Here is a 17,946-nt window from a genome sequence, read left to right on the forward strand (position 1 = left end):
TTCCAAAGCTAATAATCTGGGTTGTTTCCAAAAACAGAAGGACAATGATCCGAATATGAATCAAGAGCTGTGCAACCCACTGAGGTAACAGAGACTTCAACCAGGCTCATAAATGCTGGCCTCTAGATGGACATTAAACGGTTGAACAATACGGTTCATTTGCTTTTCAAAGGGCAAAGCCTGGGGTCAGGGATGAGTGCAGTTATAGGAAAACCCCAAAGGCAAATAACTCATCTTGCCAGAGGACTTAGTAGGTGATGGGTCCTAACATGAGGGAATTCAGATACAGCTGATTAATTCGTCAGCTAATGTAAAAGACGAGAGGGAATATCTAAGCAGCGCTTGCCTAGATCCAGAAATCACTGTGATAAACAAAAGTCAGGTCATTTATAACCATCTACTATAGATTTGAATGGATCGAAAGGGTGCTCATTTTCCCACCATTGTACTTTGCATGCCCTGTTCTGATGCTCAGTAGTATTCTGTTGCTCCGGTGATAACCCGGCCTGTGGAATATTCAGTGGCAAAATGGCTTTGACTTTGGATGCTTAGGTCCAAATCTAGGATTTGGTGTCAGGTGAAAATTGGCTTGCAGGTCCCTCCTCAGGCCCCATTTATGCATATGACAAAACCTCTGTTCATGGCTGTATTGCATAATTGGCATCCTGTGCTAATGAGAGGGCCAAGACTGGACTTTCACTGGTGCTGGGTTGAGGTTTGGCACCTGACAACATTCTGTCTGGCTCTGATCAGCACTTGCAGTCCTTAGGTTTCATAGGCACTGAAGTCACACACATGGATTTCTTATTAAACGCAGCCACAATTTTTAAAAAGCACTCTCCGCCCCCTGCCTCCCCCCTCCAAATACCTTGAAGTAAAAGGCAGCTTTTGAAAATAAACCATGAGCACTGGTGACTAATTCCATCCCATTGCACCCACCAAGATCCATCCAGAGACCAGTGCTGAGGTTTGATCAGCATAAGAATCCCATTAAAAAAACCCTGAAGTCATGTAACTTTTCTTGAACACGTTAAATATATAAAGTGCAGCTTCACAATGATATCTAGGGCTTCTGTTGATTAGGGTTTATTTTAGCAATGTTTGAATTCTATGTAAATATCCCCAAATTGGGGGAGCTTACTTTTTGTGTATGCACATAATCCTATTTCAAACACCACTAGTTTGAAGCGCACTAGGGAACCTTTATCGCACACCAGCAGGATCTTCGCAGACCAATTAATACGCAACACGTTAGTGCATTTTAGAAATAATCTCCGCTCCCGTATTCCACATTACTGCCCTGAGTAGACAAGCCTTTAGATACAAGCCAGGGGGCAGGGTAAACAAACTGCACTGGGAAAGGGGTGAAGCCCGCATGACCTGCATAACCATTCCCAATGTTTTCCCTGCATTTATTGGATAAACAACAGATTACGTTTTCTGTATCAGGCGTGTTTTATCAATGTCGATCGGTTAAAACCTAAAATCAGAGGCCCTAATTACAACTAATGCCAGAATACAAGGCATGTACAAATGACACTAAAAGGCATTGTCAACTCTCTGAATCCATAATCTGAAAGCATTTACCTGATTTTTGGGAAGGGCTGCCAAATAATAGGTGATTGGGTGGGATTTTCAATCACACCTAGGTGAGTTACAAACTCAAGACCTATTGAAAGTCATGGGACTGGCATGTTCTGGGGTGCAATCCAGACCAGTTAGGGGTTGTGTCACCACCTGCCCTGTAACCCCAGGTGCCTTAAATGCTCTGTTGCTGTGGCTCACAGCCTGGAGCCAGCAGGCAAGCATACACTGAGTGTCTGTACCTTCAGCAGCTCTGGCTCAGTGCTCAGACTCCAGTCGCCAGCTTGTTACACCCCAGCCACACACTGGTATCCACCAGCCTTGGTTACTACGAGTCAAGTGACTCCAACACACTCCCATTTCTGAATTTTTCCCAAATTGCCCAAATTTAGACCCCATTATTTTTAGGTATAGTTGGGAATATGTTTTCCAGTGTTCATTACTTTGCATTTATCAATATGAATTTCATCTGCCATTTTGTTGCCTAGTCATCCAGTTTTGTGAGTTCCCTTTGTAACTCTTCACAGTCTGCTTTGAACTTAACTATCTTGAGTAATTTTGTATTGTCTGCAAACTTGCCATCCCACTGTCCACCCTGGGGACACCACTGTTTACCTCTCCTCATTCTGAAAACTGACCATTTATTCTACCTTTTGTTTCTTGTCTTTTAACCAGCTACTGATCCATGAGAGGACCTTTCCACTTACCCATGACAGCTTACTTTACTTAAGAGCCTTTGGTGAGGAAGCTTGTCAAAGGCTTTCTGAAAGTCCAAGTACACTATATCCACCAGATCCCCATTGTGCATGTCTGCTGACTCCCCATCAAAGAATTCTAATAGGTTGGTGTGGCATGATTTCCCTTTACACAAGCCGTAGTGACTTTTCCCCAACAAATCATGTTCATCTTCGTGTCTGATAATTCTGTCCTTTATTATAGGTTCAACCAATTTGCCTGGTACTAAAGTTAGGCTTACTGGCCTGTAATTGCCAGAATCACCTCTGGAGCCTTTTTAAAAAATTGGCATCACATTAGCTATCCTCCAGTCAGAAGCTGATTTAAGTGACAGATTACATGCCACAGTTAGTAGTTCTGCAATTTTAGATTTGAGTTCCTTCAGAACTCTTGGATGAATACCATCTGGTCCTGGTAACTTATTACTGTTTAACTTATCAATTTGTTCCAAAACCTCTTCTATGGACACCTCAATCTGGGACAGTTCCTCAGATTTGTCACTTAAAAAGAATGCTCAGGTGTGAGAATCTCCCTAACACCCTCTTCAGTGATGACTAATGCAAAGAATTCATTTAGTTTCTCTGCAATGGCCTTATCTTCCTTGAATGCTCCTTTGGTACCACAAACATCCAGTGGCAGGCTTCCTGATTCTGATGTACTTTCCCCCCCTTTTTACTATTAGTTTTTGTCCTTTTCTTTAGGTAGTTGCTCTTCAAATTATTTTTTGGCTTGGCTATTTACACTTTTACACTTGACTTGCCAAAGTTTATGTTCCTGTCTATTTTTCTCACTAGGATTTGACTTCCAGGTTTTAAAGGATGCCTTTTTGCCTCTAACCGCTTCTTTTACCCTAATCAGACCACAATACATACAGGCAGGTACTTAAAATTCTGACCATTGTTGAAAGATACAGATGGATCAGGAAGCCTGTCTTAAAATACAGCCGAGGCTTTTTAAATTTTAAAGCCTATTACATAGAGCTAATGGGAACAATACATTTACAGATACATGAAATAAGGTGGCGCTCTGTTCTGCCCAGAGAATGTGAAATGTTGCAGGTACTCAAAGGAGAGTGATATATAATAATAAATTGCAGTTGGCTGGGGGGTTTAATAGTAAAAAACTCATTGAAAAATAAGTGCCTGGGTGTAATTGAAAATGCTGCCTGCTCTCTACGACGTATCTGTAATAGACCAAAAGAGCTGCAGATTAATAAGCGCCACCGTTTATCAAGGAGCCATTTGATTAGCGGCATGCCCACATACACTGTGCTCCATTTGGCTTATCAAAAGAGAACTCTTGTGTTATAGTCAGTGAATGCCAGTGTCGTTGGGCAGGGGGATGGACACAGAGGGATCATCTCTCTCTTATCAAAATTTATTGCATATAAGCCGTATATTTGTTAGCGTGGGTGTGTTTGTTGGGGAAGGGGTTGTTGTTTTTTATTTAGTAACATGTAAGCGGTGGGAGAGAATGAAGCGAACGTCAATTTGTGCAGGCTAGTAAGGAAAGTCCCGACTGAGGAAAGCACTTAGGCATGTGCTTAACTTTAAGCACATGTTTAAGTCCCATTGATTTCCCTGGGACATAGGTATGCCGGGTGGGGTTTTTGAAAGCATCTAAGTGACTGAGGAGCACAAGTCTTATTGAAAAATCAATGGGGCTTGTGCCTCTAAGTCACCTGGGCACTTCTGAAACCCCAACCCAAGCTTGAAGTTAAGAACATGCTTAAGTGCTCTTGCTGAACACGGATGCTGTGCTGAGCAAGGTGTCTCAGTATGTGAATGCAGGTGGAAACTCAAGTACATACATGTTGCTAGGAGAGAAAATCGAGATGCTTAAGCAATTGTGTCCACTCCCCCTCACCTGGTGATGCCTATTGCTGTAGAACATCTATTTACAAACCAGGTCAGACACGCAGAGCTGCGAAGTAAAAATAGAAAAGCTATTACAGAGCAGACAGGGTCTGAGACGCGCGTTTCACTGCAAGGGTCAGGGCCACGGATTTGGGTTTTTCTCCTATAAAGTGAGATCATGTGTAAGCGACGTGCCTCACTGTGGGGGAAGGGAGAGAAACCAAAAGCCTTTCTATAGTCACCGTTTAAGCAGCTTGTCAGCAGCTGCAAGGTGCAGATCCTTTGGGCTGCCGTCAGCCTTGCCTGGGAGTGATCAGTCTCTGGATGTGAGGTGCAGGCCACTGCTGAGAGCCAGAGCTCTGGAGTTCTGCTCAATGCTAAGCCTTCTGAGGAACATATTAATCAGGCTCTCCCAGCTGGCACTTTATAACCTGAAGAATCTTGTTAGAAGCTTCTTGGAGTCTTTCCCAGGCTGCGACCTGAACTGTCTCTTCAGGTCACAGACTCTGTTACATTAAAAGTGTGTGGATCCCACTTGGACTATTGTCTGATTTAGCTACTCTTGTAACTTACTGCAGGACCTGCTTGGCAGAATATTTACCCGAGACAAGGTCTCAGGGCACATCTCTTCAGTGTTTAACTTGCACCGTGTGACACCATATTGACTCGACCACTTGTTTATAGAGCCCTAGTGGGCCAGGGGCCATCTGATGTGGTGGATCACCTACCTGTATTCATTGAACAGGTAGTGTCAGTGGAGTTCTATCCTTTGCTTGAGTGATATTGCTGTGCCACCATGCCACCTTGGGCTGTGATCACATCCGATTGCAAAATCAGTGCTCGGGACCCAGTAGGTTGAAGGAAACAGGAGGTGAATAAGGAGGTGATCCTCATCCCCTTGTCAGCATTGATCCAGCACCCAACCAAGGTTCTACAGGCTTGTGTTGGAGGGGACACCTAATAGATAAGATTAGAAACAGAAGTTCTGATCCCCTGCATTATGTTTTGATTGGATACAGTATTCTGTACTCTTCCTAGATTCCAGTGTACTGTTGCTTTGCACCTGTAAACAGCTGCTGTGTTCCACCCCAGAGCTGGCTGCAGTTCAGGGAACTCCTTTACAAAGTGCTTTAGGAATATGAACTATTCTTATCACATTTCTTATATAGCTCATCTTGGTAGCCTAAGATCAATAGTCAGTATTCTAATATAGCTAGACAAACGTACCTTGGAGAGGTGTAATAATTCCATGACAAATCCCTACAACTGAGTACCCCTTCTTGTCACCTTCGGTGCCATTCTGCTTTTGTGTCTTACAGTCTGACTCCCTTCCCAATGCTGATCTTAACAAGTAGCAGAGAGTTTGCCAGCATAACCAAGCAACAGCAGCCTTGCCCCCGAAGAGTATCCTTTATCCTAGTTAAAAGTGACAGCATCACATTATTACAATCCGCTAGCCTTAGAATAATTACAGCATGGGTAGTGGGTACTTACTTGCCAGTGGGCCTCAATAATCTCCTACATAGACCTTCTGTAGCCTATTCCTTTGCTTCTAAAATTGTAGCTATTTGGATGGTGGTCTCTGTCCTCTAAGAATTACATGGGGATCACCAACTCTTTGGAGTGTAAGCTCTAAGGCAAGAACTTTCTGTAGAGCTGTAAAGAACCATGCAACCAACGGCATTTGCGTGCTGTGGTGGCACTTCTTAATACAAAAGGAACTCTTGGAGGAAACACTGAGTGATGCAAAAGCAGACGATGAGCTTTCAGGTAACAGAATTCAACTCTGGGGCAGATAGTGGCCCACAGTCACAGCACTAAATTCAGTGGGATTGCACAGGAGTTAGCTTTGTTGGGTGAGCTTGCTTCTCATCTTAAGAAACAATATCATTGTACCAAATTCAGCGTCTGCCGCTTTCTCTACAGCTGCACACCCACTCCCACCCGAGGTTCCAATGGAAGCCACATCCCGTAGCTGCTGGTACCATGTTGTCATTCATTACTAGGGCCCTTTTGTGTGCTCTTACCCTATGCTATATTGATTTCACAGGGGAGACCAGTGGTTCTCAAATTGGGAGTGCTGACCCAAAAGGGAGTTGCAAGGTTATTTTATGGGGGTCACGGTTTTGCCACCCTTACTTCTGCGCTGCCTTCAGAGCTGGGCGGCTGGACAGCGGTGATTGTTAGCCGGGTGCCCGGCTCTGAAGGCAGAGCCACTGCCAGCAGCAGCGCAGAAGTAAGGGTGGGAATATCATCCAATGCCACCCTTATTTCTGTGCTGCTGCCTTCAGAGCTGGGGGGCCGGAGAGTGGCGGCTGCTGACCGAGGGCCCAGCTCTGCAGGCAGCAGTGCAGAAGTAAAGGTGGCAATACCATACCATGCCGTCCTTACTTCTGCGTTGCTGCTGGCAGCGACTCTGCCTTCAGAGCTGGGCCCCTGGCCAGCAGCCGCCACTTTCCAGCTACCCAGCTCTGCACTGCAGAAGTAAGGGTAGCAGTACCGCAACCCCCCCCCCCCCCAATAACTTTGCCCTCCCCCCCAACTCCTTTTTCGGGCAGGATTCCTACAATTACAACACTGTGAAATTTCAGATTTAAATAGCAGAAATCATGACATTTATGATTTTTAAAATACTATGACCGTGAAAGTGACCAAAATGGACCGTGAATTTCGTAGGGCCCTATTCATTACTTCCCATCCTGGGTCTACTACTGATGGGGAATTCTCTGGTTGAGTCTTGAGCCTATGGCTACCTAACTGCTGAGTACTATGTAGCTTGATTAGGTCATTCATAGTAATGACCTATTACACTTACAGGACTTTCCCACTGTCCTTCCCAAGGCATAACGCTCACAATCACTGTACACGTTCCTGTTAATGTGCTACACAAAACAAAACTAGACAACTAAGCTTTAAATTTCTGGGGTTGAACTACAGGGCCTTAACCTCCTGACTGTCTTTATGGCATACTACAGCAGTTCATGGACTTATGTAACTTAGCAGTCATCGTTTGTGCTAGCCACTTGTCACATTACAATGGCAATACAGAAAACTGCAGGCTATGCAAAAATCCTGAGGTTCTAATGTCAGAGTTTTTCCCATTGCCTTTTAAATCCCTTTTGAGTGGTTTATAAACAGTTGAACAATGCAAATGAGCTTATCCTTTCAAATACTGAAAAGGCAAGTCTTGAGAGTGGTTGCAGCAGCGTTAATTGAAAGACCTTGGCTGTTTCGATCGCCTTGAAAGTTGAGCCGAGTTTTCTGCGCTCTCTTCTCAACTGCTTTGGAAAATAACAGACTCCGGTTTTTATATCAGAGTATTATATCCCTCCCATATTCTCTTTAATCTAATGGAACTTCTAAAAAACAACAACTCCAAAACCCTAAATTTGGATTTGAAAAATTTGCATCATACAAGGGACTTGAATGTCTTTTGAGTAATCTCTTGATAGGACACATGGACACACATCCTATTAAGTGGCCTATTTAACAACATGGGCTAATTATGGATTTGCACTGCACATGCGTCATCTGAACTCTGGGCCTGTTTCTTAGTTACTCCATTCCTGTGATTGGGGATTTGGTTTGGTGGGAGCAAAGGTAGATTTAAGCCTCCTTTGCACTCTCCAAATTACAGGGCCATGTAGACACTGGCCTGGCAGTCAGTGTAAGTTAGAGCAACCTCAAGGCTATTCTAACGTACGCTTTGTTCCATAAGTCCTCAGAGAAGCAAAGAATAGCTGTAGTGTAGCACACTCTGGCCACACTATCACATGCCCTTGGTACACCCTGTAGGCATGGGACTATGAGAAAGACTGGTACAGAGCCTTTGTACCAGCTGAACACTGGCCAGGAATAGCCTCTGTACAACAGCTAATCTCAAGAAGACATTTCTGCCTACTTTAATGCTGCTAGAATGGCATAAATGAACCTTAGAGTAACTGGGAATCAGCCCTTCTCGGTCTTTGATGAAACCAAGATCCTGACAACTTGTATTCATTAGAGAGCCCATGGCACTCTCTCCAAATAGGGTGTTAATGCTGGGACATTGCCCAGATCCAATTAAAGGTAATTACATCATGCCTGCCTAAATACCCTCTGCAATTTCAATTACTTTTCCTGTCCTGAACTTGTGCAGTGTTGCTGCGCACTGTAATACAGCTTCTGACTTCCAACCTGGAGCTGGCTGCCTTCCAGTAGGTCCAAATGTATTATCATTGACTTACTTCTAGAGCCTTTTGGGAAGGTTAGTGAGATCCTCAAATGATAAGCCCGGTGTAAGTGTAAAGTCTCCGGTTAACATTGGCAGCAGTATTACGTCACGATAGCACTGAATTTACTCTGGACACCAAGTAGGCAGTGCATCCAGCTAGTGCCTACATAACTGGGCTTTCCCTCGAAGGACTGACTCTGGGATAATGGCACACCAAAAATGGGCTATTACTTACTCAGCTATACAGAACAGCACAATTGGCTAGGTATATTGAGGGGGTTTCCCTTTTGTCTGATGTGACACGTATTGGACACTGTTGGGGGTTGGCCGCCAGACCTAATGGACCAGTGGTATAATCTGAAATGGCAAATCGCTCAAATACTTTTTTTTTTGGCACTTCCGAAAGGTACTTATCAAAATAAGTTTTTTAAAAAGTAGATAAACATTAGTCAGAAGTTCATACCACGATTTTCCAACGGGGCCTGAATTGTGGCACTTCTAAATGTTTCAGTGTATGCCTTACGCCATACTGAATGAGTTATTGTTCTAATGCAAGTGGCCCTGACGACATGTAGCCCTGAGCTACAGAGAAGGAGATTAAAATGCCAGCCTAGGACTTCGAAGATTTCAGTTCAAGTCCCTGCACTGCTACAAACCTCCCCTTGACGTTAGGCAAGTCACTGAGCCTCTCAATCCTCCATGTGCAAAATGGGGGTAATAGTACTTCCCAACATCACTGGGATGTTGTGATGATCAATAGATTAAAGAATGTGAGGTGCTCAGATACCATGATAATGGGTGCCCTATAAGTACCTAAAATTGATACCAACACATAATGCTGACAAATGATCTTACTAGACAGATGGTAACAAGTGGGCTGACACTTTGAAAATGAGCAGCTATCATGTGGTTGCCAAAGAAAACCTGTTAATTTAAATAAAATAAATATATAAAACCATTGTCTAATGGGACTAGAGAGCTCAGGAATTTGTATTGTGATGCAGAGCCTTTTTCCATTCCAGAGCAGACCCATGGTAAACAAGGGTTGTTAGAACCTAATGATTTGGGGCGGGGGAGTGACCTATGAAAAGGATATGACGGTGTTTTTCTCCTTTAATTTCTTCAAAGACACCATGTTTTTTTTTTTACAAAACCAGTTTTACAATGCTAGTCATCAGTTAAAAATTAAGGTCCAAATTACAATCACAAAAAACAACAAGAAACTTTCCCACAGTTCCTGACATGCATCTTGTGTTCACTGAAATGGAATAACTCACTCAGGCACATGTACTCTCCTCCCTCAATATACTCTTTCATCAACCTTCAGATGCTTTCGGTTTATTAAGTAGCAATCTTTTGCTAGTCAGCTGAATCAGTAGATGTTGTCCTGTAATTTACTAATGGGTAGAATACTTCTGAGGTCCCCCAGTAGAAAAAATGTAGTGTCCAAAGGAATACCACTTCTCAAAACATATTAGCTTTTTGATATACTTCAGGCCAAATTCTCAGTAGGTGTAAAGAACTGAAACATCAGAGGAGCCAAGTTAATTTTCACAAGCTGACAATCTGGCGCATCATCTCAGAATGTACATACAAATGACCATTCTCAAAATGCATACAGCAAGGTAGCACTCAGCTCATTTTAGACTTGTCATTTGCGTTGAACTCTATATTTAGACACTCTGAATGGAATTCTTAAACAAATAGACCAAAATATTGCCATACAAACACGGCAGCAAAAACCACAAAGGGTAATCTGGCTTCAGGTAATATTTTGATGCCCTAGCAGCTGCATGCATGGGAGACAGAAATGAATGATCTTAAGCAAGAATAGCTATTTTACATAAGAAAAGGATTGTTGAGCAGGCCACATGTGGTCATGCCATGGGGAAATACGTAACTAAACCAGGAACCATTCTATTCATCATTCATAAGAAGCCAATATGGTTCTCAAGGAGATGCCATGTATACAGGTCTATCTCATCTTATGCGGGGGTTCCGTTTCGCGGTTAGCGCGTAAAGTGAAAACCGCGTATAGCCAAAATCCCATTGAGTTCAATGGTGGGTGAAATTGCCCGCACTATAGGTATAGTATTAAAATTATTATTTTTCTCTCTCTCTTTTTTTTTTTTTTTTGCCGACCGCGTAAAGTTGAAATCGTGCATGTTAAATGCGCATAAGATGCGACAGACCTGTATCTTGTCTCCTACTAACACAGGACAGGATGCTACCACTATAATTCTTAATTCTTAATTCAACAGATAATGAGGCAATATAACACAGAAGGGAAAAATGTGAAATTAATTACCCCAAGGAAGATTTGGGAATGAAGACACCGACTTGGGGTTCTTTCAACAAACAAATCATCACTAATAGGACAAACTGCTATCAACCAGACCACTCAGCACTTTGCAAGAGATGGAAGTTAATTACTAATAAGTCAGTAGGTTCTCTTAATTGGGCTATTCTGTACACAGTAGTTTGTAATTTAAGTTCAAGAGTGAGATTCTGGCCCCATTGAAGTTAATGGTAAAACTTCCATTGACTTCATTGGGGCCCGGATTTCACCCTAAATATTTTATTTGCCTAAATTACATCTCACTGTCCGTTAAAATCACTAGCCTATATTTGTGTTCCACACATCTATATAGTACTATTAATATAATAAAAACAATCTGTGATAAAAAATGGTCAGGTTTGCAACAGCACAAACTGACCTGTACAAATTGACTGAAGTTCGATTTTTGCCTCTGACTGGCAGAAATAAAAACAGAAGCTTGTTTAGCTAGCATAAGGAGTCTATGGTAACTTTCTATTTTGAAAGGACAAGAGTAATTTTCACTGTTTAATGTACTAAAAGAGAGTTCTGATAATTTTTTGGCATAAGCCTTCATTAAACTAATTTATTTTGATCCTACAAGGCGTTTGGCAGAAGATTTGAGGTGTCTATTAAACCCATTCCATAATTTGCCATGTTTATTAACACTGTGTCATTGTGCCATACATTCTTAATGTTTTCCAGTGAACAATTTGGTAGGTCAGAGTAAAACGACATATTGAGTCAGTTTTATGTTTGCTGTCGGCTACCGTTTCTACACATTTTTAAAATAAGGGTTTGTCAATATCCTCTCAACTCCCAGTTTGCAAAAAGTCTGCCTGAGCATATGGCCAAATTTCTTGGATGATCATTGTCATGGGCGCTTCTATTTTAAGATAGCCAGTTTAGTACAAAATAATGGAGAGCAAGGTGTAAGATCCTAAGCAGAACAGAAAGAGAGGGGGAAAAAAGGAGGAGGGGGAAATAGGAGGGCAGAGAAGAATTTTTCATTTTACTAAATTTATTTTCCCTTGTAAAGAGTATAATCTACTCCCAACTATCAAAGTCAAATTCGATCTGATTTATTATTGCACATAGATCCATTGTATCCCTTTTTTCCCCTGAATATATAATTGCTTCAGCTGTACAGAGCTCCAAATTGAAAAGCAGTAATAGCTATGACTTCAGGCTTATCCTAATTCACATTGTCACTGGAAATTAGTATTAAATCTATTAATGATGCTCAAATTTCCAGGAGTTGTTTCTTGTGGCTCTGTTATAAACATCATGAACATCAGCCCCTAATGGGGAGATGCTCACCTCAGAAAAACCACCAGCATAATTACTGACAAGATAACATGGAGACTGAAACATCCACTGCTAGAAATGGTCAGGTCCTCCACTCTCTTATACCACCTTTATGTTTCCCCACTGAGATGTGGTATAAAACTGGTTAACAGGACAGCAACTCAGGCCCTCTGTCTCTTGGTGAGAGTTAAAGCAGTACCAAGCGCACTGCAGCTGCCCATACATATGTATAACCTCTTGTGAAACACACATTGGGCCCAAAGGGATTAAGGTGCCTAAATCCAAAATTTAGAACCTCAACCCCCTTGTACAGCTGCCACCTAACCCTGTCGGTGCCTAAAATCGGCCAGCGGGCATGTGCACAACTGCCTATGTCCTGACACCCATCTCACATCTAAGCCCCAGTGGGATCCTCAAAATCGGCATTCCCCAACAGACCCCAATCTGGTAAACATGCTCAGAGGCCACCCTAGATCACAGCAATTGGATGAGGCTTGGCACAAAACATAGCTAGAGGAGGTGGTGCTCCCCTTTGCGCAGTGGTAAGACCACTTGCACTAAACACAAGAAACGTAGGTTCAAATCCCCACACTACCTGATATGTGGGAGAGCTTGATTCAAGTCCCTGTGCTATGAGTACCGTAGGCACTAATGGGTGAAGAGGAGGAGTAGTAGCGGTGGCTGCTCCTTTTGATTTGTAAGAAATGGCCAACTTGGCTGACATACCTAACTCTAGGAGAGGGTCCACTGCAGTGAATCCCAGTTGGGGATAGGCACCTAAGTCCCAGAGGGGGAAGTGGCGGTTTAGGCTACACTCCTCTCTTCAATTTCCTATTGGCTAATCTTGGACTGCTCTGAGCTCAGCATGCTGGCGTTTTGTGGATCCCGTTCTCAGGCCCCTGCTTTCCCCATGCATTGCGTAAGGAGACTGGCACCTAACTTGGGGCTGTGGATTCCAGTAGGCAGCAGGGAATCTAAAGTTAAGTATTCCAAGGGTGAGCCCAAATCCCATGTATGGATCTAGCCCCAAGGATGAAATCCTAGCCACACTGACATCAATGGCAAAATGCTCATTGCCATCTCTGGGGCCAGAATTTAACACAAGAAGTTTGTCTCACAAATATGGAAGTCTACTTGGTATGTAGATATAGGTATTAAATTTAGGACAATCTTAACCAAGTTGTCTGTGTGCATATGAATTACATAGCCTGCAGTCAGACCATCTTGTGTTGTGATCAGATTCCTCAAGGTTAGGCCAGGCCAGTACTTATGTAGGAAATACTAAGAAAATACCAGAGATGCTGGAAATAGCTTTGGTAATTTAGTACTGGACTCTTTTCCCTCTGAGTCAGTGCTAACGTCATTTCCCACCATGATATTTGGAAGCTGTGCTGTTACAGATGCAGATTAATTAGATAAGACTTAGAACTGAAAATCTGATACCTTATTTGTAAGAGATCAGTGTGTGACTAATCCCAGTGTCCTCCTGACCAAATTACAATTAAAGAAATTGTCCTCTGCTCTCTAAATTCCCTCTGCAGAGTCAGAGAAATGTATTCATTTTCCAGTCTTACATACCTGGGTAGAGTTTGCTATGAAAAGTTAAACAGTTGCTATTTCACACCAGAGATGCCTGCATTTTGGTGTGATGTGAACTCATCCCTATGCAGCGATTACCTACTTCATTTGAAGTGCTTGAGGCTTGTTTATTTTTAAATCACTTGTAAGTCTTCTGGAAGGAGCTACGGCAGTGCAGTTGTAGTAGAGTGAAACAGAGTAAAAGGGAAAATTCTTGGAAGATGTAAAATATAATTTTGAATAACTGAAACTTTACGGTGATATAGCTAAGTGGTAAAGAAGAAACAGGAAGACTATCCTTTTTGACTACACCTGAAGCTCCATCCAAACCACCAAAGGAGAAAAGAACTAAATGATTCTCCTTTTGCTTAAGGTAGCTTTAAGAAATCAACGTGAAGAATAATCTAAGATCTGAAATCAATTTTCCCACCTCCCTATAAAAACCCTTAAAGACAGTCTTCAACAGCCATTAAATGGTAATAAAACATCGCAATGTGCGTTGATGGAGATGAGGAGTTTGAACAGAAGACACTTATGTTTAGTGATATTCCTTTATTTTGCAAAAAAAAGTAATAGTTTGCCTTGAAAATATACACTTAGCTAAAAAAGAAAAGTCTGGCCTCAGTATCGAAATGGATTAATCAGTATGCACACTGGCTGAATTTGTTGAGTTTCAATAACTATCAGAAAGGAAAATGCATCTGATGGAAGTAAATTTCTGAAGCATGGGTGGAAAGCATTTGGATTTGCAGTCAACTTTGCAGTAAGAAAAGGTTAAATTACCAGAAGTTTATTTATGTTACAAATTATCACAATAAGGACTAATATAAAAATGAAAAAGCATTGAGGAAACAGGTCTACCAGGTACAAGAGTGCAAATTTATCAAGACATAAAAACTAGCTTGAAATTCCTTTCACTGGAAAACATGTGACCTTATATTATAAGAGTAGAAAAGATACTTCTGTAGATGTAAAATTATAATCACAATAATACCATGGAGTAAGTGAAAGAGAATGAACAATATAATTCAAAAACAACGAGGAGTCCTTGTGGCACCTTAGAGACTAACAAATGTATTTGGGCATAAGCTTTCATGGGTTAGAACCCACTTCATCAGATGCACTGATGCATCTGATGAAGTGGGTTCTAGCCCACAAAAGCTTATGCCCAGATACATTTGTTAGTCTCTCAGGTGCCACAAGGATTCCTCGTTGTTTCTGCTAATACAGACTAACACTCTGAAACCAATATAATACAGTCCACAGTGATTATGACCTTCATGTTTTATAAACAACTTACTGAAGGAAATTGAAATTGGGTTTTTCTCTCTCTACTAATCAGTCTTGCTTCAGGCACATCTGTTTACACTTAGCCTATGAGCAATACAATAGCTTCTGTGTAACACACTTGTTTTCATGTTTACTTTTCCATGACGCACATACAGTAGATAAACCACTTCCAAAAGTGAACTATGGGTCTAGTCATAAAACTCCACACAAGGTTCACTCATAGCTGTTGTGTAGGAATTACAAAGTCACTGAAGGAACATAAGGATGCATTATTGCTTTGTATTGGAGATTTAAATGGAGATTCTTTATTGACTTCTACATAAATAACATTGTTAGGTCATTAAACAATTAAGGGCTTTTATAGCAGTTGTTAAAAATAAAGGATAGAATATGATACACTTTAGTACTACAGTACATAAAATACTGGAAGAGAAACAGAACTGCATTTTCAAATTCCAAAGCTGATTTCATCGTTGACTAGGCACATTGGTGAATATAATAGTCTAAGCAGTCCATAATAATCACGACAGAAGTCCCTGGAAAAGAGGAAAACAAAATACGTTTATGTACATCAGGAAACAAACAATTATTACTGACTCTCTGGAGACTGTCAGATTACAGGCAGCGGAAACTGATAATTGGAAATACAATAAATGTATGTAGATTTATGGAAAAGAATGCAAAAAAGGAGCTAATTGTTTAAATTTAGTACACAGATGACAATAAAGCCTGCGTGCAATATGGAAAAATTAATAATTATATGATTAATCAATTGTTAAGATATTATTCACTTATGCTATTGGATTTGACTCTAGTGATATGTAGTGATTGACCAAGAGATGTGAGAACATAAAATTCTACACTGAATGAATGAGCTCTTCTTAGTAATTAAGTTTGTCACAGTGAAACAGGATTATCTAATATCTAAACTACCTTCCTTGGTAGGTTATTCCATTATTCCAAAGAAAGCTGGAGATATAATAGAGGAAAATAAGGTCAAAGTGTGCTATTTTAGAAAGTAATGAGAAAAGATTTATACTGCAAATACTGAACCTATAAAAGGGTCTAAAATTCTGCTTCAATGTAGTTTCAATTTTTTATTTTTGACAAAAAAAGATGTGCAATCAAATCCTTGCAGAAAGATCAAAAATATGGACATAAATTATAAAAATATTCCCTGTCCAAATATTTTTAAAATATAGTGATGCTATGGTCACTATTCACAAGGGTTCTTCTGTGTAAAAGTCTGTGTAGATTTAGATAAAGTCATAATAAGAACTATTAACTAAAATTGGGCTGAAGTGTGTAAGGGCTGCAATTTTCATTTGATTGGTTCAAAAATTGCATATGGATTAACATCAGACTTTTTATGCAACCTTAACTCTTACACTGAAACTATTTTTTTAAAAGTTATTTTGAGGATATGGACAAAATCATGTTAATGTAGTAATTAAGCGTTTGACCCAGAAAGTTATGAACTTTCAGAGAAGACAGCTTCAACATACCCCCACTCTATTGTGCCTAGATATGGCAGCAGCTGTAAGAGTCAGCCTTGCTCACTAATTTTGGATCTCTGTAATTATTCTGGCCAAGGCAGATAGAAGTCTCAGCTGAACTTTTTAACGTGTACAAGTCTTATGGGGCCTTTTGGCTAAATCTTAAACTAAGTCTTGAATTTGTTCCAGCAAACTTTACATGTGCAAATGCAGGTTTTGTATATGCAAATGAAGAGACCTCCTAATGTTACTATGTTAAACAGTAACTATGTATGCATTATTTAAAAATATATAGCTCCATTTATACTACAAATTGCAAATTAAAGGCACCAAATTGCTGAAAGCTCCAGGAGCCATTTATTAATCAATTAACCTGGAATTTAAATGTTTCTTATGGGCTTAGTATCTAGAACTACCATTCAAAGTAGGAAATAAACCCCTCAAAAGTTTCTGTCCTAGTTTCTGTCATTTTTTTTATAGCACAGCACATAAATCTGCGTGAATTATTTTTTAACCTAGTATCTGACTAACCTCATTAGAAACAGTAATCCACAGCAAACATGCACACAAGCAGTAGATTCAAGCTCTGTAAATACATTTTTAAGGGATTTGACTTTCCCCTTCACCAGTATTCAACATGTTTCTTGTGCAGAAATGTTCATTTTGGTTCACCAAGTCATCCTGTACCAATTTTTTTTCCTATCAAACTATTCTCCACGAAGTTGTTCTCAGAAAAATTATAGATTGGGACCTCTCTGATAGAATCTGTCAACATGACTTTCTATCAGGATTGAAGTTCTCTGTGGGGGACTGATGGCATAAAATTATACTCATTTCCTTCTACGTTCCTCTATTAGATCAGCAACTCCTTTACCTAGTTAGCTGAAATTGATATTTCAAAGTTAATTCTTAATCTGAAGAATAGAAAGAATCCAACAACAGCTAGGGGAACAATGGGACAGTTCAATATATTAAGCTTTACATGTCAGACTGCCTGAAAAAAGGTACTTTTCTTTTTGGCAGACTCTTAAAGTAACTTCAGAATTCAAAACAATCACTGCCCTTAGTGATTATTTAAGGATTAACCCAGAGCCTCGCTAAGTCATTGGCAGTCTTTCCATTGGTTTCAATGGGTTTTGAATTAGGCCCTTAAAATGCTTTTCTCTGGTACATCATTGATCAGAGAGTTTAAAATATATGAATAGGTACATACCAAACATCAACAGATTTAGGTTTTTGTTCTCTTGGCTCCCCAAGACGTTTAGCGTTTCCTGACAAGAGAAAAGATCTGTTTACTAAATACAGAAGAAGACTTTAAAATATAAACTACAAACAAACAATTCAAATTAAACTATAATTAAAAAGACAAACTGAATCTTCAAGGAAAAGCTTTTGAAAACATTTGTAATGTTTAAGCACTGTTCTCAGTTACTAGAATTTATGGAAAAATAAGGTATTACAAACTACTAGTTATGAGGTTTTACATTTGTTTAATAGGGAATAGTTTGTCCAAATTAAACTGACTGAGCTAAGGCTTTTTAGATTACTAAAACAAATTAAACTTTTTAA

At 40.5% G+C, this 17,946-nt stretch overlaps 1 protein-coding gene across 1 annotated transcript in view; it reads right to left on the reverse strand.

Moving 5' to 3' along the window:
• Positions 1 to 14,764: 14,764 nt before the first annotated feature.
• The window catches only part of KHDRBS3 (KH RNA binding domain containing, signal transduction associated 3), a 208,936-nt gene continuing 205,754 nt past the window's right edge, over positions 14,765 to 17,946 (reverse strand). The window contains exons 10-11 of the transcript XR_008444117.1: positions 17,591 to 17,648; positions 14,765 to 15,417 (exon numbers count right to left, since the gene is read on the reverse strand). The gene's annotated coding sequence lies outside the window, so the exon portion shown is untranslated. The remainder of the gene's footprint in view (positions 15,418 to 17,590; positions 17,649 to 17,946) is intronic.

The sequence above is a fragment of the Malaclemys terrapin genome, chromosome 2 (assembly GCF_027887155.1).
Source record: "Malaclemys terrapin pileata isolate rMalTer1 chromosome 2, rMalTer1.hap1, whole genome shotgun sequence".
NCBI lineage: Eukaryota > Metazoa > Chordata > Testudines > Emydidae > Malaclemys > Malaclemys terrapin.